This window comes from Macaca thibetana, chromosome 4, assembly GCF_024542745.1.
Source record: "Macaca thibetana thibetana isolate TM-01 chromosome 4, ASM2454274v1, whole genome shotgun sequence".
Lineage (NCBI taxonomy): Eukaryota > Metazoa > Chordata > Mammalia > Primates > Cercopithecidae > Macaca > Macaca thibetana.
Genome location: NC_065581.1, coordinates 21,862,067 through 21,890,015, shown reverse-complemented (window position 1 = coordinate 21,890,015; position 27,949 = coordinate 21,862,067). Strand labels below are relative to the sequence as shown.

Genomic DNA, 27,949 nt, shown 5'->3' with positions numbered 1-27,949 from the left:
CCATTCACTAGCAATCTTAAATCTTTGGGCTGGGTGCAGTGGCTCATGCCTGTAATCCCAGCACTTTGGGAGGACAATGCGGGCGGCTCTCTTGAAGCCAGGAGTTCAAGACCAGCTTGGCCAACATGGTAAAACCCCATCTCTACTAAAAACACAAAAATTAGCCAGGCATGGTGGCACATGCCTGTAATCCCAGCTACTGGAGAGGCTGAGGCATGAGAATCATGTGAACCCGGGAGGTGGAGGTTTCTGTGAGCTGAGATCACACCACTGCACTCCAGCCTGGGCAACAAAGTGAGACTCTGTCTCAAAATAAAAATAAAAGACTATCTTTCTATGTTAACTTTTTCTAAAGCAAAGCACAACTTTACATGATATCTTCTCCAAGAACAACTTTCAAAACCCCTGAAGATACACAATCAAATAATACACTAATGGTGTGCAGTCCCTACCCTCCCACAGTTCACATTCCCACCAGCAATATAGGCAAAAACCCAACTAAATGTTTATGCAACGTCAGAGGGATGCGTTTCATGAAGAAAAGCAGGATAAAGGAATAGAGAGAGTTTGAAGGCAGGGTGTATTATAATTAATCACTCAGTGAGGCCTCTATTAAAGGTGGCATTTGAACAGAAAGGAAGGAAAACGCTAGACAATCAGATAGCAAGTACAGAAGCCTGAAACTAAAGCATGTTTGCTTGTACATGTTCAAACAATATTTGCAAAAAAAGACAACCTGGCTACAGTAAAGTAAGCAAAGAGGAAAAGAGTAGGAATGATATCCCAGAGGTGGTATAGTAAGAAGGCAAGCTATATACAGTCTTGCAGGCCACGTGTAGAGGCAGCGGTTGTTCACCATCCAGATAACCACTTAGGACCAAGACCCTTATTCCTCCAGCTGCTGGAAATGCTGCCTGCTGATGGCTCACCATTGTGTACCTACCTCTCCAAGATATTCTACTGCATGACAATGGACACTGCAACTCTAATCATCCTATACATACTCCCAGGAATTCCTTTAGTCCTGAGTTTTCAAAATAGCTACTGCCTAGCCTGAACATATACCTTCATATACCGTAACTGTTTTTTTTGTGTGTGTGTGTGTGTGAGTTTTTGAGACAGAGTCTTGCTCTGTCACCCAGGCTGGAGTGCAATGGTGTGATCTCGGCTCACTGCAACCTCTGCCTTCCAGGTTCATGCGATTCTCCTGCCTCAGCCTCCTGAGTAGCTGGAACTACAGGCGCACCCCACCACGCCCACCTGATTTTTTGTATTTTTAGTAGAAATGGGGTTTCTCCGTGTTGGCCAGGCTGGTCTCGAGTGATCCGCCCACCTCGGCCTCCCAAAGTGTTGGGATTACAAGTGTTAGCACCACCATGCCCGGCCACCTTAACTTTTATGAGGGAGAAGTAAAACATGACCGTAGGTGCAGTTTAAGAGTTGAAGAAATGTTTAAGAAATGTGTTAATGGAACAAACTCGCAATCGGTATCCCTACCTCCTAACCCCCTTCCTCCCTTGTTTCCAATCCTAGCTGGTAACGTTTATCTAATCATTTCAGCTAGAAAATTAAGAGCCCTAACCTTCACCTGCTACCACCCCCTACACACACTACACCATAACTACCACATCACAACCATTACAAAGTCCTGTGAGTTAATCTCCAAATATTCCTCATATCCGTCTCCTCTTGACTATCCCCACTGCCTACACCTGCCTCCATTCAGACCTTCACCTTTTTTTTTTTTTTTTTAGACGGAGTTTTCACTCTTGTTGTCCAGGCTGCAGTGCGATGGCACAATCTTGGCTCACCGCAACCTCTGCCTCTTGGGTTCAAGCGATTCTCCTGTCTCAGCTTCCCGAGTAGCTGGGATTACAGGGGCCCGCCACCATGCCCGGCTAATGTATTTTTAGTATAGACAGGGGTTCTCCATGTTGGTCAGGCTGGTCTCAAACTCCCAACCTCAGATGATCCACCTGCCTCGGCCTCCCAAAGTGCTGGGATTACAGGCGCCCGGATTCTTTTTTTTTTTTTTTTGAAACGGAGTCTCACTCTGTCGCCCAGGCTGGAGTGCAATGGCGCAACCTTGGCTCACTGCAACCTCCGCCTCCTGGGTTCAAGCAATTCTCCTGCCTCAGCCTCCCAAGTAGCTGGGATTACAGGCATGTGCCACCACGCCCAGCTAATTTAGTAGAGATGGGGTTTTGCCATGTTGGTCAGGCTAGTCCCGAACTCCTGACCTCAGGTGACCCACTCGCCTCGGCCTCCCAAAGTGCTGGGATCACAGGTGTGAGCCATGACACCCAGCAGGCCCTCATCTTTCATCCATTTGGCAATAACCACTTAACTGGATTCCCTACTGCACATCTTTTCCCACTTCTCCAATTCCTTCCAGACTCCACATAGCTGGAAAAGGAGTCTACTGTTGAATACACGTTGCCAGCTACATACATGACGCTTAGTCTAAGACCTGATCTTGGCTTTGCTCTGCAGCCTTGTCTTCCAGCACTTGACCCCTACCCCCTTATAACCCAGCAATACCAAACTATTGTAGCTATCGCCCTACCGCATGATGGTCAAGTCCCAGATCACCCCTCTGGCTAGGAAACAAGCCCTATTTCCTAGATAAGATTAACTCCATCCTGGCTAACACAGTGAAACCCTGTCTGTACTAAAAATACAAAAAAGTAGCCAGGTGGGTGGCGGGCACCTGTAGTCCCAGCTATTCAGGACACTGAGGCAGGAGAATGGCGTGAACCCGGGAGGTGGAGCTTGCAGTGAGCCAAGATCGCACCACTGCACTCCAGCCTGGGCGACCGAGTGAGACTCCGTCTTAAAAAAAAAAAAAAAAAAAAAAAAAAAGAAGATTAACTCCAGGCCATTCCTTAAGATCCAGCCAGAGCATTTTCTCAAAAGTGGCCCCTGATTTCAGTCCCTGCCAAGAATGGCTTAGTTATACTCCCATAGCCCATATCATACTGCACTAAAAGCACCTATTTATGTCCACCCACCCCCACCAACCCCCTGCAACCACCACCACTGGACTCTAAGTTCCTTGGGACAGAGACCATTTCTTACTCGTCTTTGAGTCCAGGAGGCAGCATAGTAGTTAGTACATGACAGGCAGGGGGAAGAAAAGAGAGACTAAACCTAACTATTTATTACTATCTGATATTTATATAAAGGAGACTGTGGATGAATATTTTAAAAAAGAAAACACTGATGGGAGCAAAAAGAGAAAACAAACTTAAGAATAGCAGCGTGGAGTTTTAAAACAACAACAACAAAAACTTCAACAAATGCCAGAAGTGTTTCCAACTGCACGTATTTAGGATACCCTGGTCTCAATGTACTCTATGACCCCTTCTGAAGAATCATACAAATAACAAGAGGCCCAAAATACATTATTAACTGGTACCTATGGATCTCTCCTCCCATAAAGTGATACGAGCAACACCCCCAAGGTGGATAGAAACAAAAATGCCTCTTGGAGATGTACTTTGGGACTACAGATAGTGGAAGTATACATAGGAAGAAGCATGGAATTCTTTTTGGGATTGATTTCCCTACAGTTTTAAAGTATGTTTTCTTCCTATATCATTATCAGAGTTAGAATACTTAAAATAGAATTGGTGGCAAATGTGGGTGTCAAGGCCGGGTGCAATGACTCATGCCTGTAATTCCAACACTTTGGGAGGCCAAGTCGGGTGGATTACCTGAGGTCAGGAGTTCGAGACCAGCGTGACCAACATGGGAAATCCTGTCTCTACTAAATACAAAAAATTAGCCTAGCTACTTGGGAGGCTGAGGCAGAAGAATCGCTTGAACCCAGGAGGTGGAAGTTGCAGTGAGCCAAGATTGTGCCATTGCACTCCAGCCCGAACAACAAGAGCAAAACTCCATCTCAAAAAAAAAAATTTAAAAAAAAGAGTGAGTGTCAAAAAGGAGTTCTATCCATAATGAAATTATTAACCCAAAGGAAGCCTCAGTGCTAATGGTCCCTCATCACCATGATATTTCTATAGATCTGAGTCAGTTACATATTATTTATGTCAAAAGTACTAACAGATTAAAAAGGGAGGGAGGTGGAGAAAAAGAAAAAGACAAGGCTTCGGTAAAGTCCACGTGTGCTGGTCTAGCCATACAGTCATGTGGCTTCTCCTGGGCTCTTCCCGAAGGGCATGTCCTCACAAACCTTCTATGAGCTCAGTCAGGAGGGGGAGACAGGCAGGAGCCACGTGAAACAGCAGGGCCAAGGGTATTACCCTGGAGTCAGCAAACACAGCCACGGAGCACAGACACGACAAAGATTCCACAGGGAAAAACCACCAAGGGCAAAAGTGGCCCAACTGCTGGGAGACCTGGTAGTTAGAGGAAAGCCTTTTTTAAACTCAGTGGAAAAGGCCCACATACAGCAGGCACCAGTATAATTACCAAAGCCACCAGGCCTGTCTGCCAAGCTGGGCTGATGTGGCCTCTTGACCAGGTTTTATTCTTGGCGGCTGCTGCACTCTTCTCCCTCTGCTCTTCCTGCTCCTGCTACTAAATAAACTAGCAGATGCTGGCTTCATGTACTACAAACCCTGAGCTATCTATCTTCTCGTTTGTTTTGGCATCTACTTCAAATGGTAAAGCATCTGTGAAACGGACCAAAGCACTCCAAAAATCTACTTCAGGGTCATTCTCAAGAATTTATTTCTACATTTTCAAAGACCATTTTGAATTTCCCTATCAAAGATATAACAAGCGTGATCCACACACGATCACCAAGTCATTTTTGTTATTTGTCTTCTACTAGGCAAATACATATCATTGTTCAAATACCAGCGCAGGAGAGAAATCACAGTGTTCTTTTAGTTCTATACTGAATTTCATCCACTCCCATTTCTCTTCGTTCTCTGTGCTACCTTACTCACTTGTGGCTTCATCACCAGCTGTGTGTCAGCAACTCCCAAATTACTATCTCCATCTCAGACTTCTCTGATCAAACCCAGACCCGGATATCCAAAGACCTAATGGACATTTCAAAAACGAACTACTTAAAACCGAACTCCTCATCTTCCTCTTGCCAAAGTATTTCAGTACCCACTGCTTTCTCCTAACTCACATTTTGAGTCATCCTTGACTTCTCTCCTTTCTTCGGCCTCCCATCTTGTCGATAAAGCTATCATGCCTGAGCTACGCTCTATTAAACAAGAAAAGATAGACTTCTGTCTGATTTAAGTGTGCTTTCTATCTCTCTCTTCCAGATTCCAGCAAGTATTGCTGTACGTGTCAGTCTGCACTCACTGTGTGAGGTTGGCAAATGCCCTGTTCACTCTCTCAGCTCTTCCTCCAGGGCGTGTTCCCATACCCCAATTTCAAAAGCACTAGAGTGCATTGAACAGGATTGGTTTCTTTGTATCTTTGGGTGGGGGACAGTCATTCAAGAACCTAAAAGAGAAGTTCTCATTTCACAGCAGCAGCATCTCCAAGGAAAATTCTTCCAGAATGAAACACCACCACATTTCATAAAACAACACAAAAGGAATGAAACAAGTCTGTTAAACAGTAACGAGCTACAATGCCAGAACTAACCTGGAGACTTAAAAGACAAAGTTGTGGTAGGAAGAATACCAAAAAAGGTGGGAATGGGAAAAGTCCACTCACTGATCCAGTTACCCTCTGTAATTACAGACACCCAGACACCCTCACATCTTTCATTCAACATTAATATATTTTCAGCCTGTCCTCAAACTGTTGAAGTACAGCTCAGATGGAAGTATTTTAGAAAGATGCATTTCCTTAACTTTGACTTTTCAACGCAACTCCAAGTAGAATTTTCAAAGAATAAAATGTCTAATTAGGAAGAACAGGCTTACAGTTTCAGTTCAGTTCAACTTTGTTGAGAAAATATTTCAGTCAATAGCTCAATGGAATGAGGTCCTTTTCTTTCCTATCTTTGGAGAGCAGCGTCACCATTTCTAGGACTGACCCCACACGAGGAGTGTTGACTGTAAACTTTCAGGGTATCACTCGACAACCCAGAAACTGGTGGCAGCTGGAAGGACAGAGGTCATGTGTGCTGCTTTCTATAATAAAATTCTTTTTACCCCGGGTTAAGTTGATTACTCAAACTCTCAAACTCCTCCTCCTCCCCACTCCAGCCTACTCGCATTTTCCCTAGGCTGATTGACTCTAGGAAAACAAGTATTGCATTATGCTTGACTATTTGGAATGAGATCAGTTCTCATTTCAAATTCCCTTTCAGAACAACCCCAAGGCCACAGACCCTGTAAAAATCCCAGATGCCCAACAACTCAGGAAGGCCTAAGCTATGACAAGAAAACATTACTTAAGTAATAATCAGCAAATGCATCCTAAACCCGGACTGGCATCCTCTGAGGTCTCTTCCAAGGCATTTGGCAGGAACATGTCTGTAAACCACCCAGTCTCACTCTCGGCTCCTCCTCCAAGGCAGAATGGCCAAGGCGGAGGCTTTAGTGCACTGTTCGGCAGTGATTTTCTCCAACTGGCACCATCTGTGCACGCCCTGCCAGACTTGCTGACAGAGCAGGCTGCACAGACCATTACTAATCTCCCAGGGTCAGCTGGGTCAGGCCTGCAACAGGATGCCTATAGATTTCAAAGGCCAGTGTTCTCTCCGTGCCAGCTAATCGATCTATGTTGGAAAGCAAGCACATTTTTATTCCACCTTCTTTTAAATTTCAAAGAAAAATCTCAATTTTAAAGCTCTTCGTGTGGGAACTGCTTGCATGTAATCAGTGTCCTGATACCAGTTATGTTATATGAGATCTTAGGAGGATGGGGCTTACCCATTGATCCTTTGCCAAGATTCGGTAGTAAGGCCAGGAAGACAACTTCGCTCAGACAACAAAAGGCCTTCTAAATAGCACCACTGGGGATGGACTACATGGATCAAGATTCAGACTCAACTGCAAAGTCCTCTTAGCTGAGTCTGCAAAAGAAGAATAAATGCTATCCTACCAGGATCTTATCATGTGAGCCCAGGCAGTGTCAGCCGGGACTGGTAAATAAAATCTCAGCATCATTCACCATCTACTTCAGAATTCATCTGCAAATGCTGCCACCCACTACCAACTGCCTATCAAGTGTTTACTAAATGTAAATTGTGCGCCAAGAGTTTGACATTCCCTCAAACTTCTGTATAGTTTCTTTTGCTGAGGAATGGGGTAACTGAGTCTAGTACTCAGCCATATAGCAGGCTAGATAAATCCAAAAGCCCCTTGAAGGCGGGATCATAATGATCCTGTTTCAAGGTGCTACCACTTAGCACAGACTTTTTCAGGCTTGTTGCAGTAATTCTATTAAAAACCCTTTTAGATAATTATATAAATACAATTAGGAGGAGGCAGTATCAAGATCAATTACTGTAATCATTTCTTTATAGATGATATGTTATTCTAGATCTTCAAGTCAAACAATGACTCAATCTGATAGAGTCGAAAAACTAACAGCCACAAAACTAAGACATTACTACCAGCTCCAAAGAGACCAGATCTTTTGTTTACAATAATTAAAGGTTTAAAGAAATTTCGAGATAAGTGACTTCATCTTCTTACTCTTGCTTAGATATCAGTTTCTACACTTAACCAAACCCTAACAGAGTTTACATGGGGCTAAAGGGGTGATAGTAAAGAGGAATTTGTGAGCTGAAACATAATTAATAATTCCTCTAACCCAGATCATCTTCCTTGTAAAACGATGGGTTTGTTAAGAAGCAAGCTGAGAGGTTCACAGATCTGACATGGCCACTCAGGCATAATTGGAGAAGCAGGTTTGTGTGAGTTCTCATTGAGTAATTTCTTCTTCCAATTTTTTTCGAGCTTCAGGCAACCAGAGAAAACTCCAGGCTAACTTGGTTCCTAACATGTCTATTCTTCCCAACTCCTCCCTTTGCAAAGGAGTCCCTGTATTGTCTAAAAATAAGTCACGCAATCACTCGGATCCCCTCCAACTATTTCGTATCAAAGAATCACTGCCATGTCTACAGCAGACAGTTTCTCAGCCTTTAGATTTCCTATCTAGATAGCACAAAACAAACTGAACACATAAAACAAATGGGAACATTTATAATGAGATCATGTTTCACATCTACCATGCCTCAACTCACCCTTCCCAAGACATCAGGTGCACTGAAGAAGATCTCATTCCATTCAACTTACAGAAGGCACACCTTCACAGTCCAGGATGATGTGTGTTGGTCTTTCAGAATTAACACTTTTGACTAGACCTAACTTCACACCTTTGGCTTTTAATGTAAAGTTTTATGATGTCTTTCCTCCACATCCAGTCCCAATTCCTTCTGAGTGTCTCTGTGATTCTAGACAACAACATCTACTTTTTTAAACAAAGACTTCCCAGCATTCAACTTCATTTCTGTCTGTTTGATTCCGCTAGAGAAAGAGAGATAAGAATCTAGACACAGGCTTTCATAGTGTTTTACCTGTAACTTGTCTAAACCACCAACTGACAAATACAGGCTCTGCCATTAAGCACGCAGTGTACCTATGGTGTAGAAATAATTGCACAGACCTGTGCCTCTAGCATCACTTCCAGCATGGAAGCAGCAAGGAGAATGATCAGAAGGCAGGATGCCTAGATGATAGAATGATAAATCCTCGAGAAGCCTAGAAATATCAAGTCCAAGCAAGTATCATGGCAAAAATATGCCTATGGAACTCATAGAAAAAGACCTAAACAACAAGGTTCTAAGTGGAGACAGTAAAAAAAAACCCCGTGTTTCTTAAACAGCCCAACCATCCACAAAGAGAAAATCAGGGCTGGGTATGGTGGCTCACACCTGTAATCCTAAAACTTTGGGAGGCCAAGGCGGGTGGATCACTTGAGGCCAAGGGTTTGAGACCAGCCTGGCCAACACGGTGAAACCATGTCTGTACTAAAAATACAAAAAAATTAGCCAGGCTTGGTGGTGCATGCCTGTGATCCCAGCTACTAGGGAGGCTGAGGCAGAATCACTTGAACCTGGGAGGCAGAGGTTGCAGTGAGCCAAGATGGTGCCACTGCACTACAGACTGGGAGACTGGGCGAGACTCTGTCTCAAAAAAAAAAAAAAAAAAAAAAAAAAAAAAAAGAAAAAGAAAAAAGAAAATCAGGATAGATATAGGCAGACAGAAGTCCCTACTACGATTATCCTAACAAGGTACTCACAATATCTTGAATTTTGCCCATGTCTGTCTGATTTCTAAGGATTTAATGACACTTTACCAGCCTATTACTAAAAGGTAGGGTTTATGTGTTGCTTATGTTTTTTTATTCTCTTAACAATTTACCATTGCTAAGTGTGAACAGTAAAACACACACTTTAATGTTTACTCTACATTTAGAGTTTAAAACAACTTAAACCTAAAAAATCGGTATAGATGGATATAGTACAGTAAGACAGAAGGGACAAGGTTTACTGTATTCTCTGGCTTCTCTCATCAATTAGATGCTATCTGGTTTATAAAGACTCCAAAGGAAGATTCCTACAGGGGCCTCAGAAACCCAATCCAACTGAAAGACTACACTAAGAAAAGAGGCACTGTGTAGGGTTCTGAGATACTGAAAGATATTATTCCCGAATTCCCTCAGCATCCTGGGATAAACAGGAAGAAATCCTAAGGCTTCACTGCTATAGTTTTTCTCAAGGAAGAGTTTCTTACATGAGATACTGGCAAAACAGCCAATCTTCCACTGTAGGTTTTAGGGCTGGAATATAGAGATGATTCCCAGAGTTAGAGTACTGAGAATTATGTTGGTTTCTGATTAAATGTTGGTATAATATTAAAAAACCAGTTAAGAATGATCAAAGGAACCTACATAAAACACTGTGGTCACTCTTTCTTCATGTGCCATTAGCATCTGCCCAAAGGCTACCTCTGTGACAAATCCAAATGGCTTGCCCCAGGCTCTGCTTGCAGGAACCAGACTTAAATAACAGTCAAGATCTGATTTTGAGAACACCTAAGTTAAAGTGCCAAGTTTATTTAACATTTAACATATTTGTTCACTGTATAACCACCCCCTCTACAATGGTTTCATGAGATCACCACCTAATCTATAATTCTTACTCAAGGAAACCAGTTAAGAACCCTCAATGGAAGTAACCTAGGACAACTAATCACCTCCAAAAACCTCTTTGCTGTGGGAAATGGATCACAAGAGACAATGGATTGGCCAGGCACAGTGGCTTACACCTGTAATCCCAGCACTTTGGGAGTTCAAGATGAGCAGATCACTTCAGGCCAGGAGTTCGAGACCAGCCTGGCCAACATGGTGAAACCCTGTCTCTACTAAAAATATGAAAAAGGTCGGGTGTGGTGGCTCACACCTATTGTAATCCCAGCATTTCGGGAGGTTGAGGTGGGCAGATCACCTGAGGTCAGGAGTTCAAGAGCATCCTGACCAACATGGAGAAACCCCATCTCTTCTAAAAATACAAAATTACCCGGGTATGGTGGCACATACCTGTTATCCCAGCTACTGGGGAGGCTGAGGCAGGAGAATCGCTTGAACCCAGGAGGCAGAGTTTATAGTGAGCCAAGATCACACCATTGCACCCCAGCCTGGGCAACAAGAGTGAAACTCCATCTCTTGAAGAAATTAAAAAAAAAAAAAAAAGTACAAAAAATTAGCTGGACATGGTGATGGACATCTATAATCCCAGCTACTTGGGAGGCTGAGGCAGAAGAATTGCTTGAACCTAGGAGGCAGAGGTTGCAGTGAGCCGAGATTGCACCATTGCACTTCAGCCTAGACAACACAGCAAGACTCCTTCTCAAAAAACAAACAAAAAAAAAAGATAGAATGGATCATAGAGAAAGAGAACAAAGACAATCATGTAAAGACATAAAAGAGAAACAAAAATGAAAAGAAGAAGTACTCTCTCTCTCCTGGGGAGTTACATGCAAAATGTCAACTTATAAGGAGTAAAAGAATTACTCTGTTTTTTTTCCCATAAGTTAATGGGGTACAGGTATTATTTGGTTACATGAGTAAGTTCTTTAGTGGTGATTTGTGAGATTTTGATGCACGTATCACCCAAGCAGTATACACTGCACCATATTTTTAGTATTTTATCTCTCACCCTCCTCCCACTCTTCCCCCCAATTCCCCAAAGACCTTTGTATCATTTTTATGCCTTTATGTTCTTCATGGTTTAACTCCCACATATCAGTGAGAACATAAGATGTTTGGTTTTCCATTCCTGAGTTACTTCCCTTAGAATAATAGTCTCCAGTCTCATCTAGGTCACTGCAAATGCTATTAGTTCATTCCTTTTTAATGGCTGCATAGCATTCCATTGTTTATATATACCACAGTTTCTTTATTCACTCATTGATTGATGGGTGTTTGGGTTGGTTCCATGATTTTCCTATTATGAATTGTGCCATTAGAAACATGTGTGTGCAAGTATCTTTTTCAAATAATGACTTCTTTTCCTCTTGGTAGATACCCAGTAGTGGGACTGCTGGATCAAATGGTAGCTCTACTTTTAGTTATTTAAGGAATCTCCACACTGTTTTCCATAGTGGCTGTATTAGTTCACATTCCCAACAGCAGTGTAGAAGTATTCCCTGTTCACCGCATCCATGCCAACATCTGCTGTTTTTATTTGTTTTTTGTTTGTTTGTTTGTTTGTTTTGATTATGGCCATTCTTGCAGGAGTAAGGTGGTATCCATTGTGGTTTTGATTTGCATTTCCCTGATCATTAGTGACGTTTAGCATTTTTTCATGTTTGTTGGCCATTTATATATCTTCTTTTGAGAGTTGTCTATTCATGTCCTTAGCCCACTTTTTTATGGTATTGTTTGTTTTCTTCTTACTGATTTGTTTGAGTTCATTGTAGATTCTGGATATAAGCTTTTTGTCAGATGTATAGATTGTGAAGATTTTCTCCCACTTTGTGGGTTGTCTGTTTACTCTGCTGACTGTTCCTTTTGCCATGCAAAAGCTCTTTCATTTAATTAGGTCCCAGCTATTTATCTTTGTTTTTATTGCATTTGCTTTTGGGTTCTTGGTCATGAAATCCTTGCCTCAGCCAACATCTAGAAGGGTTTTTCCAATGTTATCTTCTAGAATTTTTATAGTTTCAGGTCTTAGGTTTAAGTTCTTAATCCATCTTGAGCTGATTTTTGTATAGGGTGAGAGATGAGGATCCAGTTTCTTCTCCTACATGTGGCTAGCCAATTATGCCAGCACCATTTGTTGAAAAGGGTGCCCTTTCTCCACTTTATGTTTTTGTTTGCTTTGTCAAAGATCAGTTGGCTGTAAAGTATTTGTGTTTATTTCCGGGTTCTCTATTTTGTTCCATTGGTCTATGTGCCTATTTTTATACCAGTACCATGTTGTTGTTTTAGTGACTATGGCCTTATAGTATAGTTTGAAATCAGGTAGTATGATGCCTCCAGATTTGTTCTTGTTTTTTTGTTTTGTTTTGTTCTGTCATTTGTTTTTTGTTTTTGAGATGGAGTTTCACGCTGTCACCCAGGCTGGAGTACAGTGGTGCGATCTCTGATCACTGCAACCTACACCTCCTGGGTTCAAGCAATTCTCCTGCCTCAGTTTCCCAAGTAGCTGGGATTACAGGCGCCCGCCACCACGCCCAGCTAATTTTTGTATTTTTAGTAGTGATGGGGGTTTCGCCATGGTGGCCAGGCTGGTCTTGAACTTCTGACCTCTAGTGTTCCAACTGCCTCAGCCTCCCAAAGAGGTAGGATTACAGGCGTAAGCACCCAGCCCAGATTTGTTCTTTATGCTTAGTGTTGCTTTGGCTGTGTGCGCTCTTATTTGGTTCCATATGAATTTTAGAATTGTTTTTTCTAATTCTGTGAAGAATGATGGTGCTATTTTGACAGAGATTGCATTGAATTTGCAGATTGCTTTTGGCAATATGGTCATTTCACAGTATTGATTCTATCCATCCATGAGCATGGGATGTGTTTCCATTTGTTTGTGTTGTGTATGATTTCTTTCAGCAGTGTTCTGTAGTTTTCCTTGTACAGGTCTTTCAACTCCTTGGTTAGGTATATTCCTAAGTTTTGTTTTGTTTTGTTGCAGCTATTGTAAAAGGGATTGAGTTCTTGATTTTATTCTCTGCTTGGTCACTGTTGGTGTATAGAAGAGCTACTGATGTGTGCACATTAATCCTGTATCTGGAAACTTTGCTGCTTTTTTTTCTTAGACGGAGTCTTACTCTGACGCCAGGCTGAAGTGCAGTGGCGCAATTTAGGCTCATGCAAACTCCGCATCCCAGGTTCAAGTGATTTTCCTGCCTTAGCCTCCTGAGCAGCTGGGACTACAGGCGCATGCCACCATGCCCAGCTAATTTTTACATTTTGGGTAGAGACAGGGTTTCACCATGTTGGCCAGGATGGTCTCAATCTCTTGACCTCATGATCCACCTGCCTCGGCCTCCCAAAGTGCTGGGATTACAGGCGTGAACCACCGCGCCAGGCCTTGCTGAATCCTTTTATCAGTTTTAGGAGCTTTCCAGAGGAGTCCTTAGGGTTTTCAAGGTATGATCATATCGTCAGCAAACAGTGACAGTTTGACTTCCTCTTCACCAATTTGGATACCCTTTATTTCTGTTTTCTGATTGCTCTGGCCAGGACTTCCAGTACTATGTTGAAGAGAAGTGGTGAGAGTGGGCATTCTTGCCTTGTTCCAGTTCTCAGAGGGAATGCTTTCAACTCTTCCCCATTCAGTATTATGCTGGCTATTGGTTTGTCACGATGGCTTTTATTACATTAAAGTATGTCCCTTGTACGGGCGATTTTGCTGAGAGTTTTTTGTTTGTTTGTTTGATAGGGAATCTCGCACTGTCACCTGTGCTGGAGTGCAATGGTGCAATCTTGGCTCACTGCAACCTCTGCCTCCTGGGTTCACACGATTCCCCTGCCTCAGCTTCCCGAGTAGCTGGGATTACAAGCGCACGCCACCACACCCGGCTAATTTTTTTGTCTTTTTACCAGAGATGGGGTTTCACTATGTTGGCTAGACCAGTCTTGAACGCCTGACATGGTGATCTACCTGCCTTGGCCTCCCAAAGTGCTGGGATTACATGCGTGAGCCACCATGCTTGGCCTGAGAGTTTTAATCATAAAGGATGCTGGATTTTGTCTAATGCTTTTTCTGCATCTATTGAGATGATCACGTGATTGTTTTTAATTTGGTTTATGTGGTGTATCTCATTTATTGACTTGCAGATGTATACCTTCCCTGTATCCCTGGTATGAAACCCACTTGGATCATGGTGGATTATCTTTTTGATATGTTGTTGGATTCGGTTAGCTAGTATTTTGTTAAGAATTTTAACATCAATGTTCATCAAGGATATCGGTCTGCAGTTTTCTTTTACGGTTACGACCTTTCCCGGTTTTGGTATTAGGGTGATGTTAGCTTCATAAAATGAGTTAGGGAGGGTTCCTTCTTTCTCTATCTTGTGGAATAGTGTCAAAAGGATGGGTACCAGTTCTTCTTTGAATGTCTGGTAGCATTCTGCTGTGAATCTATCTGGTCCTGGACTTTTTTTTTTGGTAATCTTTTAATTACCATTTCAGTCTCGCTGCTTGTTATTGGTCTGTTCAGGGTCCTCTAATTCTTTCTGATGTAAGCCAGGAGGGTTGTATTTTTCCAGGAATTTGTCCACCTCTTCTAGGTTTTCTAGTTTATGTGCGTAAAGGTGTTCATAGGAGCTTTGAACGATCTTTCGTATTTCAGCGGTGTCAGTTGTAATATCTCCTGTTTTGTTTCTCAGTGTAGTTATTTGGATTTTCTCTATTCTTGGTTAATCTTGCTATTCTATCAATTTTATTTATCTTTTTAAAGAACCAGCTTTTTGTTTTATTTATCTTTTGCATTTTTTGTTTGTTTGTTTCAATTTCATTTAGTTCTGCTCTGATCTTGGTAATTTCTTTTCTTCTGCTGGGTTTGGGTTTGGTTTGTTCTTGTTTCTCTAGTTGCTTGAGGTGTGACCTTAGAATGTCAGTTGGTACTCTTTCAGTCTTTTTGGTGTGGCACTTAGGCCTATGAACTTTCCTCTTAGCACTGCCTTTGCTATATCCCAGAGGTTTTGATAGGTTGTGTCATTACTGTCATTCAGTTCGAAGATTTTTTAAATTTCCATCTTGATTTCATTTTTGACCCAATGCTCATTCAGGAGCAGGTTATTTAATTTCCATGTATTTGCATGGTTTTGAAGGTTCCTTTTGGAGTTGATTTTCCAGTTTTATTCCACTGTGGTCTGAGAGAGTGCTTGATATAATTTCAATTTTCTTAAATGTATTGAGGCTTGTTTTGTGGCCTATCATATGATCTGTCTTGGAGAAAGTCCCATGCGTTGTTGAACAAAATGTGCATTCTGTGGTTGCCAGATGAAATGTTCTGTAAATATCTGTTAAGTCCATTTGTTCCAAGGTATAGTTTAAATCCATTGTTTCCTTGTTGACTTTGTCTTGATGATTTGTTTAGTGCTATCCTTGGAATATTGAAGTCCCCCACTATTACCGTGTTGCTGTCTATCTCATTTCTTAGGTCTCAGTAATTGTTTTATAAATTTGGAAACTCCAGTATTAGGTGCATATATGTTTAGGATTGTGATATTTTCCTGTTGGACAAGGCCTTTTATCATTATATAACATCCTTCTTTGTCTCTTTTAACTGCTGTTGCTTTAAAATTTGTTTTGTCTGATGTAAAAATAGCTATCCCTGCTCACTTTTGGTGTACATTTGCATGACATGCCTTTTTCCACCCCTTTACTTTAAGTTTATATGAGTCCTTATGTGTTGGGTGAATCTCTTGAACTCAGCAGAAAGTTGGCTGGTGAGTTCTTATCTATTCTGGGGTTCTGTATCTTTTAAGTGGAGCATTTAGGCCATTTACATTCAATGTTAGTATTTAAATGTGGGGTGCCCTTGCATTCATTATGTTTTTGTTGCCTGTGTACTTGGCTATTTTGTTCTTTGTTTTTACTTTTTAACATGTATTTTTGTTTTATAGGTCCTGTGTGATTTACGCTTTAAGGTGGTTCTGTTTTGATATGTTTCCAGGATTTGTTTCAAGATTTAGAGCTCCTTTTAGCAGCTCTTTTAGTTGTGGCTTGGTAATGGCGAATTCTCTTAGCATTTGTTTGTCTGAAAACAATTATATCTTTCCTTCATATATGATGCTAAGTTTCACTGGATACAAAATTCTTGGCTGGTAATTTTTTGTTTGAGGAGGTTGAAGATGGGGCCCCAGTCCCTTCTAGCTTGTAGGGTTTCTGCTGAGAAATCTGCTGTTAATCTGATAGGTTTTCCTTCATAGGTTACCTGGTACATCTGTCTCACAGCTCTTAAGATTCTTTTCTTTGTCTTAACTTTAGATAATCTGATGACAATGTGCCTAGGCGGTGATCTTTTTGCAACAAATTTTCCAGGTGTTCTTTTTGCTTCTTGTATTTGGATGTCTAGGTCTCTAGCAAGGCCAGGGAAGTTTTCCTCAATTATTCCCCTAAATATGTTTTCCAAGCTTTTAGAATTATCTTCTTCCTTAGGAACATTGATTATTCTTAAGTTTAGTCATTTAACATAATCCCAGACTTCTTGGATACTTTATTCCTATTTTCTTATTCTTTTTTCTTTGTCTTTGTTGGATTGTGTTAATTCGAAGACCTTGTCTTGGAGTCCTGAATTTCTTTTTTTTACTAGTTCAATTCTATTGCTGAGATTTTCCACAGCATTTCACATTTCTAAAAGTGTGTCCAAAGTTTCCTGAATTTTTGATTGTTTTTTTCTTTAAGCTATATATTTCCTTGAATATTTCTCCCTTCACTTGTATCATTTTTTGGATTTCCATTTATTGGACTTCACCTTTCTCTAGCCCCTCCCTGATTAGCTTAATAACTAACGTCCTGAATTCTTTTTCAGGTAAATTAGGGATTTCTTCTTGGTTTGGATCCATGGCTGGTGAACTAGTGTGATTTTTTTGAGGGTGTTGAAGAGCTTTGTTTGATTATATTACCAAGTTTAGCTTTCTCATTCCTTCTAATTTGAGTAGGCTCTGTCAGAGGGAGGGTCTAGGGCTGAAGGCTGTTGTTCAGATTCTTTTGTCCCACGGAGTGTTCCCTTGATGTAGTACTCTCCCTCTTTTCCTAGGGATGTGGCTTCATGTGAGCCACACTGCAGTGATTGTTGTCTCTCTTCTGGGTCTAGCCACCCAGCAAGTCTACCTGACTCTGGGCTGGTACTAGGGATTGTCTGCACAGAGTCCTGTGATGTGAACCGTCTATGGGTCTCTCAGCCGTGGATACCAGCACCTGTTCCAGTGGAAGTGGCAGGGGTGTACAATGGACTCTGTGGGGGTCCTTAGCTTTGGTGGCTTAATGCTCTGTTTTTTTGCTGGTTGGCCTCCAGCTAGCAGGTGGCACTTTCCAGACAGCATCAGCTATAGTTGTGTAGAGAGGGACTGGCCCCAGAACTCCCAATATTATATGTCCTTTGTCTTCTGCTACCAAGGTGAGCAGGGAAAGACCATCAGGTAGGGGTGGGGCTAGGTGTGTTTGAGCTCACTCTCTCCATGTGCAGGTCTTACTGTGGCTGCTGTGGGGGATGGGGATGAGATTCCCAGGTCACTGGAGTTGTGTACCTAGGAGGATTATGGCTCCCTCTGCTGAGTCATGCTGGTTGTCAGGAATGTGGGGGAAAGCCGGCAGTCACAGGCCTTACCCAGCTCCCCCGCAAACTGAAGGGCCAGTCTCACTCCCATCACGCCCCCTGCCAATAGCCCCAAGTCTGTTTCCATGTACAGGGCACGACGGGCTTGAAAACTTGCCCTGGGCTACCTGCCTCCCAGCTGCAAAAGAAAAAGGCTTGGTTCTTCCCCAGCCTGTGGTGTCTATACACTAGATTTGCACTCTCCCCCAAGTTCTGACCAGGAGGCTTCTTGTCCTGTTCAAATTGTTACAAAGTTTGGCTAGAGAGTTCCTTCTCCCAGTGGAGTTTTACCTGCTCCTCCTCTGGTCACCTTCCCAATGGATCTCTGTGGTGCCAGGCAGGAATGGCCTGCTAAGGGACACAGCGAGCTCCCAGGGCCCTTCTGCTGCTTCCTCTACCCCTGTATTTCACTCGGCTCTCTAAATTGACTCAGCTCCAGGTAAAGTCAGAAACTTCTCCCACAAACAGACCTTCAGCTCCAGTGGGGGTGTGTTTGGGAGAGGAGGGTCTCCCTTTCCCACTTCCACAGTTAGGGCACTCACAGTATTTAGGGTGTCTCCTGACTCCTGCAGGAGCAGTCCACTTCCTCCAGAGGGTCTGTGGGTCCTCTCAGGATGGCTGGTTTTTTCTTGCAGTCTATCTGGAGCTAAAATTCACAATGCGAGCTTCCGCAAGCTGCTCTGTCTGGAGCTGCAATCTAGTCCTGCTTCCTGTCCGCCATGATGATCCAATGCCAAGAACTACTCTAGACGCTCTGACTCCTAACACATAATCCAAAAACCACCAAAACACCATTGGGCCAAATCCAAAATGCTTCTAATAGGGCTGAATCATAGAGCACTGCATTTAACAGCACTATCACTGAACACTGTATGACAACACATTTAAGGTCCTGAGGCATCGTCTCTGCCCATACTTTTTTTTTTAAATATTTTTTTCCAGATGCCCCATCTATTGTCCCAACCATACGTACAGTTCAATAAACACGGTAACAAAGAAGGATTGACTTTGTAGACAAGGTTCAGGATTATACACTATTCCTAAACCTTTTTTGATCATTCCAGAACTTGCCATCTCCCGACTTCCATGGCTGAGTAAGTAAGTATATCTTCTGTTTCACATGATTATTTTAAATATCAAATTTTAAATTCACAGAATTGCAGAGTTTGAGCATTTCCAAAGTGGGAGAGAGCCTGGGAATCAACTGGGAAATACTCTCTGTCACAACTGAAGAGACCAAAGCTCAGAGACTTGAGTGACTTCACCAAAGCCACACGGCTAGAGACCAATCCATCAACCAGCCAAACTGAAACACAGAGACTAAGCACCCATATAAGCAAAATTTACTTTCCCTTTTCAGCTGATTTGTACGAGAATACATTATAAATAATTCCAAGTTTCTTTTTTAAAATATCTGAACTCATGCATTTAAAAATTTTTAAAAATATATTCCAATCATTTAATGGGGGTAGTTAAATGGAGTGTTTTTATAACCACCTTTCTAAACGAAGCACATGTTGAAACTCACTGGACCACCCAAGTCCAAAATCTAGTTATGCCATTTAATGTTTATTTGGTTTGTTTCTAAATGTGTATTTAAGTGTCAGAGTCATAAAGAGAAGAATTAATGATAATCGATACCAGATCTGCAACCATGGGATTCTTCTTGGGTTTGCAGTATCTAGTGAAGTCAACCAAGGGGAAAAAAAAATGCATTCTAAAAGGAGAAAACTCTGCATAGCACTTTAAAGCAAGTCCCCAGCCACATGCTGTATTCCAAAAGCAGAATTATCCAAAGACCAGAACAGGATCCTCTGAAAGATACCCACGGAAAGGAAAATGTAGAGATCTCAGAAGCGCGGGGAGGTGGCAAATGAGATTTAATGCCAGGAAAGAATACACTTTGTGCCCTCTGATATCTTTAAAACTACATGTCACAACTCTAGACTCCAAAATGAAGTGCAGACAAATTTAAAAAGACTCAAAAACAAAGGATATGTTTACTTACCAAAACGTGCAGATGGTTCATATTCCTAAGGAGTGTTTGCAATTTATCTAGATCTCATAAGACAGCTTCACAAAGAAACAATATCATAAACAGTGATTAGGTTTCCAGACCAGCCTATAGAAACATTTTTAGAGAGTCCCTATATACCTAAAGTAAGAAATCCCATAAGATATAGAACCTAAGCAAGAAAGAGGAATGAAGGGCCTACAGCAGAAAAGAGGAGAGAAGAGGCTTTGTAGGGTCAGAAAGGAAGCCTGTTTCCAGTTACCCTTCTCCTGTGTTTAAATTAATGGGCAATCAGCACCCGTGCTCCCCTTTGCCTCCTCTCCCTCCTGTTCTCCCAGCCCTCGTGGGAAGAAGGAAGAAACAAAGGCAGAGGTGTTGCAATGCCACCTGCCCATGCCTCTGATAGGCAATAAAGCCAAATGAGCAACCAGTACCTGGGACTCAGGGAGCAGAGCAGGAAATGAGAAACTGCAGAGGTTGTGGCAGAAGGGCAAGCACAGAAAACCCTACAACACCAACACCTGAGGCTACAATACCCCAGGCAGTCTCACTGAGTGAGTTGTTCCCAAGCAAAGGACTTCAGGAAACCAGGCACACGTACAGAAGAACAACGAAAGTAAACTTTGGTTGCCCCCTTGAGACGTTAGAAAATGCTTCTAGAAAACAGAACATTTCTTCTCTAAAAATGAGTCAGGGGGGCGGGTGCAGTGACTCACACCTGTAATCCCAGCACTTTGGGAGGCCAAGGTGGGCAGATCACTTGAGGTCAGTAGTTCAAGACCAGGCTGGCCAACATGGTGATACCCTGTCTCTACTAAAAATACAAAAATTAGCCAGGCATGGTGGCTGTGATCCCAGCTACTAGGGAGGCTGAGGCAGGAGAACTGCTTGAGTCCAGGAGGCAGAGGTTGCAATGAACCAAGATCGCACCACTGCACTCCAGCCTGAGTGACACAGTGAGACTCCATCTCAAAAAAAAAAAAAAAAAAAAAAAAAAAAAGAGTCAGGGTACAGCCCTAGGAAGAGGTGCTAATCAGGCTAGCATGACACAAGTGACAGAGCCTAATGCGTGTCACACTAAAAGGAGTAATGTTCCATAATAGCACTGTGAACACCTAAATCCAATTAATTATCTTGATACATTTTGCATTGTGCACTACAGTAAGAATATACAAAGGGTGACCCATCACAACCGAAAACTCGAAAATTTTGAGCACACGGATTGGGCAGGGCCTGGGATTTATTTGATTGGAGTCCCAGCCTAAAATAGTGAAAGTCCCCTTAAGTAATCACATTATCTAACTGCAAGATTTAAATGTAGTTCCTTACTGATAAAATCCATTGCACAAAACCTGCCAACCAATAAGGTAAGAGAGGTCATGAGTTTGAAGCATGAAGCCAATTCAAAAGAGAAGTTCTAGCTCAGAGAAGACACAATGGAGTCCTCATCACCAGGTCCACGGTAATAAATACCCTTCCCTGCTAAATCTCAGTGCACCTCAAACCAGCGTTCTTAAAACAGAACTACGTTTGCCTTAAAACTATACCCTGGGCTGGGCACGGTGGCTCACTCTTGTAATCCCAGCACTTTGGGAGGCTGAGACAGGAACATCACCTGAAGTCAGGAGTTCGAGACCAGCCTGGCCAACATGGTGAAACCCCACCTCTACTAAAACATAAAAATTATCTGGGTGTGGTGGCACGTGCCTGTAATCCCAGCTACTTGAGAGGCTGAGGCAGGAGAATCGCTCAAATCTGGGAGGCGGAAGTTGCAGTGAGCAAAGATCATGCCACTGCACTTCAGCCTGGGCAGCAGAGTGAGACTGTGTCTCAAAAAAAAAAAAAAAAAAAAAAAAAAAAATCCGTATGGCCTGGTTTTTCAAAAATATATTGAGTCAAAATTAGTACTACTCAATGGGCTGAAATTAGGCTCAGCTTAAGGCTGCATGCCTTTGCACTTGAACAGCTGGGCTCCACCCCTTCAGTCCCTGCCTCAAAGAGGAAAAGACTTCAGACAAGTCAAGGCAGAGGAGATGTGTGCACCAGGCAGCAACAGAAAAAACTATTCCGGGTGATTATGATATCCTCCAGGCACCCAATTCTGAGAACACAAGGAGTGACGATTTACCACGTGTTGTGGGAACAGACTTGGGACTGAGATTGACATGAGTTAATTCAACTGTGGCACTCAAATCCACATATGCACAACCATTATGTAGTCCTGTGGCTCCAGCAAATCTCAAGATAATGAGGGAAACAGTGCGACATACAGAGAAAGGCACTGGACTGAATCAGAAGACCTAGATTTTTCTTATTGACTCTGTCGGCTAATCTCAAGGGAGGGGGCAAATCACACTCTCTCTGGGACTAAATTTCCTCATCTGTAAAATAAAGAGCAGATGCTCTTTTCTGGCACAGAATTCTCACTGACACAGAAACTGAAATTCAAAACCATTTATATGTCCCCCTATGTCTAGCACAGGGAGCCCCCAGGAGTTTTTAGCAGGCACGTTCGTGGGCTTCTAAGAAGACTTAATACAGTGGTATTAGCAATGGGCCTAGGTAGGAAGCACTATTCTTATGACCCTATCAAAATATCATCTAAAATTAAAACGCAAAAAAAGAAAATTCTGTTTCAACCACTTCACACTCAAGCACGTGCAGGGTGAGGGCCATTAGCTCTCTTCCTCGGTGCCAAGAATCAAGTCTCTCTCAACATGTAGCAAAGTGAACGCTTCCCAAAACCCTTACTATTGATGCAATGTAGTTGCATCAAATTTCAAATTTCTCATCAGATTGAACTCTCTGGCAGAGGACTCCCAGCAAGATAACTTCATTCCACCTGGCAAACCACTTAAGAGAATGACAGGAGCACCATTCTTGTGTGGTGTTGGGACCTGTGTGTGTGACCTGTCTTCCTAACTAGGCTCCCAATAGCTTTGGGGCAAGGAATAAGCCCATCTCTATATTAGGGATGGCATTTAACAAGGTGACTCAATACCTGTTAAGCAATAAAAACAGTCTGCACAGGGCCTGAGGTGCAGCCCACAGAGGTGGTTCAGTTCTTCCATGGCATCCTGTAATCTCTTGAGTGGGTGAAGACTGTCCCGGAATGCCTTCCCTTAATAACTTTCCATCCCACTTCCACTCTTTCTCAATCTCTCCTTCCTTTATCTCATTCTGCCAATACCTAGATTTGAACCTCCCACTCAGGATGAAACACAGATGGGACAGTTGTTCTTTTCTCCCTCTCTACCCTCAAGCCTGATATGTTTGTTTCTAGGTGTAATTTGAATTCTGAGTCATCCATCAAAGATGGGATCTCTCATAGTAGGAGGTAGAAAAAGAAAAAAAGTTGGCCAGGCGCAGTGGCTCACGCCTGTAATCCCAGCACTTTGAGAGGCCAAGGCAGGCAGATTACAAGGTCAAGAGATCGAGACCATCCTTGCCAACATGGCGAAACCCCATCTCTACTAAAAATACAAAAAAATTAGCCAGGCGTGGTGGCATGCGCCTATAGTCCCAGCTATTTGGAGGCTGAGGCAGGAGAACTGCTTGAACCCAGGAGGCAGAGGTTGCAGTGAGCTGAGATCGTGCCATTGCACTCCAGCCTGGGTGACAGAGCGAGACTCCGTCTCAAAAACAAACAAACAAACAAAAAGTCACTCCAGATACTTTTCTCCAAGTCCTAAATCTATACAATCCAATTTAAATTGAACTGTTCTTTCAGACCCAAAGGAAATGGGCAGTTGGCCAAGATGATAGCACAGCCCTAGCAATTGGGCACAAAGAAATAGTCACTCCGTGAGAGGGTACCTGGGCTTTATCACAACTCAGAAAATGCACTCGGGAAAATTGAGCTGGATCTGGAGAACCACTTGGTCCTGCAAAGAACTATTACAATGAGAGTCTTCACGAGACTATAGCCTCCTCACTCCTTTACTTTTCAAACCTGAAGCAACTTTCGCCTTCTTGTTCACCAACCTATTATCCTCTCTCAGCTTCAAAAGCTAACTGCCCAAAAGCTACATTTTCTCCATGAAGCCAATTCCGAATAGCATTCCCTAGGAGTGCTCTGCTTCCAAAACTTAAAAGGAGCCAAGAAATCTCAAGCCTCTGAGATTTAACAGCTTTGTGTGGTATGCCTGAATTGCCTACTCTCTTTAAATCAAACCATAATCCCCCTTTAAAATCTTGACAGTGACAGAAAAAAGGATTATATAAATGATAAAACCTATGGTGCTGATACAGGAAATCCTGGATCCACTTCTCAGTTCATTCACTGACTTTCTGGAAAACATTAGGAATGATATTTTGTATCTATTTCTCCCTTTGTAAAGTAGCATTTTATTAAGCTGTGTTGACACGGTATCATAACGCTTACAGTCTTCTACTTGGAGGATGGCTCCTTCAACTCAGTAGTTATAAGCATCTCTCAGTGTTCCTTTGTCTATCATATATTTTTTAGGTGTCTCAGGAGCTGTCCCACACACTGTTGACAATGCAAACCCAATTTTTAAAATGAAGATATTTCCATTTGTGTACAGAGGCCATGCAATTATCACAAATAATTCACTTAAGCAAACACCTACTGCCTTGAGTCATCTTTTCATCTTTACATACACTTCACACCATACATAATATCAAGGGCTCCAGGCCTAATAACAAAGCTCCTAGAAGCTAAGTACTTAATACCAACTCTTCTGGGATGAATTTGGATAGAGGATGAATATCTGATATCATAATGAGGTAAAAAGGAGAATCTGAAACTGGGTTCACTTGAGTGTTATCCTCTCAGTGGGCAATTAACATGAAATGGTCTTATTTTAATCACATCAAGGCTATCTTTTCTTGAGACAAGGTCTCACTGTGCCATCCAGGCTGGAATGCTGTGGTGTGATCTTGGCTCACTGCAACCTCCACCCCTCAGGCTCAAGCAATTCTTCTGCCTCAGCCTCCCAAGTAGCTGAGACTACAGGCATGCACCACCATGTCCAGCTAAATTTTGTATTTTTTGTAGAGACAGGGTTTCTCTATATTGTGCAGGCTGATCTCGAACTCCTAGACTCCATCGATCTGTCCATCTCGGCCTCCCAAAGTGCTGGGATTACAGGTGTGAGCCAGAAAGCCCCGCCCCCAAATGACTACTTTTTTTTTTTTTTTTTTTTTTTTTTTTTTAGTTTTGCTCTTGTTGGCCAGGCTGGAGTGCAATGGAATGACAGCTCACTGCAACCTCCACCTCTCTAGTTCAGGCAATTCTCCTGCCTCAGCCTCCCGAGTAACTGAGATTACAGGCACCTGACACCACACCTGGCTAATTTTTGTATTTTCAGTAGAGACAGGGTCTCACCATGCTGGTCTCGAACTCCCAACTTCAGGTGATCCACCCACCTCGGCCTCCCAAAGTGCTGGGATTGCAGGCATGAGCCACAGTGCTTGGCCCCAAATTGCTATTTATAAACCCCTTTCCCATCTGTAATGACACCTTAGGCAGATCTCATAATTTAGGGGTCATACTTTTGGTCATTATATTCCTGATCAATTTCCTTTTTTTTGAGATGGAGTTTCGCTCTTGTCACCCAGGCTGGAGTGCAATGGCATGATCTCAGCAGACATGCGCCACCACGCCCGGCTAATTTTGTATTTTTACTAGCAACATGGTTTCTCCATGTTGGTCAGGATGGTCTCAAATTCCCGAACTCAGGTGATCCACCTGCCTTAGCCTCCCAAAGTGCTGGGATTACAGGCGTGAGCCACCATGCCCAGCCTGATCAATTTACATTTTTATTCTCAAATTCAATTTTGGTTTTCTGTAAGTTCCTGCCTTGGTCAGGCACAGCTGTTACTTGGACTCTAAACAGGAAGGGCTGGGTTATAGCCTTTTACACATTTCTTTCTCGTTCCCCTGCCTCCAGTGTATCCTCCTCCCACGAAGAACTGGTAGGGAGAGAAAGGCAAATGTCTCCCTGCATAAGTGGCCACGATTGCGTCTCTGGATAATGCCGGGTGGGATGTGAATTCCTCTGAGGGTCTTATGGTAGCCCCTCACTGCCTTGGTTCCCATTACCAAAAGCCAGCCACTTAGGAACAGTTCCAGCAAGATGGCTCAGGACCAATTGCCATTCCCAGTGTCCACTTCACCCTTAGAGACCATGCATATCCTTGCCAAACTAAAAGGGAGGTATGTGGGCTGCTCCATTGGCTGTTCTTCATTCTCTTCTCCCAACCCAGAGAGGCATAGGGGCAGGTTGGCAAGTCAGCCTGAGCAGTCACTCAACCAGAAAATCCAATGCTTTTTTTTTTTTTTTTTTTTTTTTTTTTTTTTTTTTGAGACAAAGTCTGGCTCTGTCACCCAGGCTGGAGTGCAGTGGTGCGATCTCAGTTCACTGCAAGCTCCGCCTCCGGGTTCACACCATTCTCCTGCCTCAGCCTCTCGAATAGCTGCGACCCTGTAGTCCACCACCATGCCCGGCTAATTTTTTTTTTTTTTTGTATTTTTAGTAGAAATGGGGTTTCACCGTGTTCACCAGGATGGTCTCGATCTCCTGACCTTGTGATCCGCCCGCCTCGGCCTCCCAAAGTGCTGGGATAACAGGCATGAGCCACCGCACCCGGCAGAAAATCCAATGCTAATGCTGCCTTCCTGCAGGCACCCCAATCCTCATGGCAAGTGTCTCTTGGAATTGTCTCTCCCATGTCCTCTATAAAGCTGAAGAGACTTTCTCCTCCTCAACCCTTCCCCAAAGTTCTATGCAGACTAGAAAAGGCTGGGGGTGGGGGTAGGGGTGGCAAAAGTTCAGTCTCATTAGACTGAAGAAGTGTTCAAATCCTCTTGTTTTCGTTCGTTCATTCATTCATTCATTCATTCATTCATTTATTTGAGACAGAGTCTTGCTCTGTTGCCCAGGCTGGAGTGCAGTGGCTTGATCTTGGTTCACTGCAACCTCCGCCTACCGGGTTCATGTGATTCTCTTGCCTCAGCCTCCCTAGTAGCTGGGATTACAGGTGCCTGCCACCACATCTTGGTAAATTTTGTATTTTTAGTAGACACAGGGTTTCTCCACGTTGGCCAGGCTGGTCTCGGACTCTTGACCTCAAGTGATCCGCTCATCTCGGGTTCCCGAAGTCCTGGGATTACAGGCATGAGTCACCACATCCAGCTGTTCAAAGCCACTTGTTTCAGCCAGAGCCCTACACACCTATTCTAAGAAGAGAAGTTTAGAAGAGTAGAACTCAACTATTATAAACTTAATGGTAAAGAATCACCAATTTCCCAAAGGATTATAAATTATGCTGCTATAAAGACACATGCACACGTATGTTTATTGCAGCACTATTCACAATAGCAAAGACTTGGAATCAACCCAAATGTCCATCAGTGACAGATTGGATTAAGAAAATGTGGCACATATACACCATGGAATACTATGCAGCCATCAAAAAGGATGAGTTTGCGTCCTTTGTAGGGACATGGATGCAGCTGGAAACCATCATTCTTAGCAAACTATCACAAGAACAGAAAACCAAACACCGCATGTTCTCACTCATAGGTGGGAACTGAACAATGAGATCACTTGGACTCAGGAAGGGGAACATCACACACAGGGGCCTATCATGGGGAGGGGGGAGAGGGGAGGGGGGAGGGATTGCATTGGGAGTTATACCTGATGTAAATGATGAGTTGTTGGGTGCAGCACACCAACATGGCACAAGTATACTTATGTAACAAACCTGCACGTTATGCACATGTACCCTACAACTTAAAGTATAATAATAATAAATTAATTAAAAAAAAAAAAAAAGAATCACCAATTTATCCAGACATTTAAAACTAATGGAAATAAAGACATGATGAACTCTTGGAAATAAATCTTGTGCATTTGAAAGGTTCCATTCTCAGTGGCATACAAAATAAAATGTAGCTCTTAATTCTACTTATTAATTACATTGATCAAATCCTTAGCATTCTTATTTGGTATCTGTTTGATGTGTGATACACTGACGTGTCTGAGTACTCCTTAAAATTGCGTGGTTTTGGCCAGGCATGTGGCTCACGCCTGTAATCCCAGCACCTTGGAAGGCCAAGGCAGGTGGATCATGAGGTCAGGAACTCGAGACCAGCCTGGCCAATATGATGAAACCCTGTCTCTACTAAAAATACAACAATTTGTCAGGCGTGGTGTCGGGCGCCTGTAGTCTCAGCTACTCAGGAGGCT

At 42.8% G+C, this 27,949-nt stretch overlaps 1 protein-coding gene across 27 annotated transcripts in view; it reads right to left on the bottom strand.

Moving 5' to 3' along the window:
* The window catches only part of LOC126953309 (uncharacterized), a 598,727-nt gene that overhangs the window by 373,394 nt on the left and 197,384 nt on the right, over window positions 1-27,949 (bottom strand). For 2 of the 27 annotated variants that reach the window (XR_007725183.1, XR_007725186.1), the window contains exon 1: window positions 8,135-21,554. The exons of 23 other annotated variants lie outside the window; for them this stretch is intronic. The gene's annotated coding sequence lies outside the window, so the exon portion shown is untranslated. Of the gene's footprint in view, window positions 1-6,815; window positions 6,959-8,134; window positions 21,555-27,949 lie in introns of those variants that run through there. 2 more of the 27 variants (XR_007725204.1, XR_007725206.1) reach the window with 2 other exon arrangements.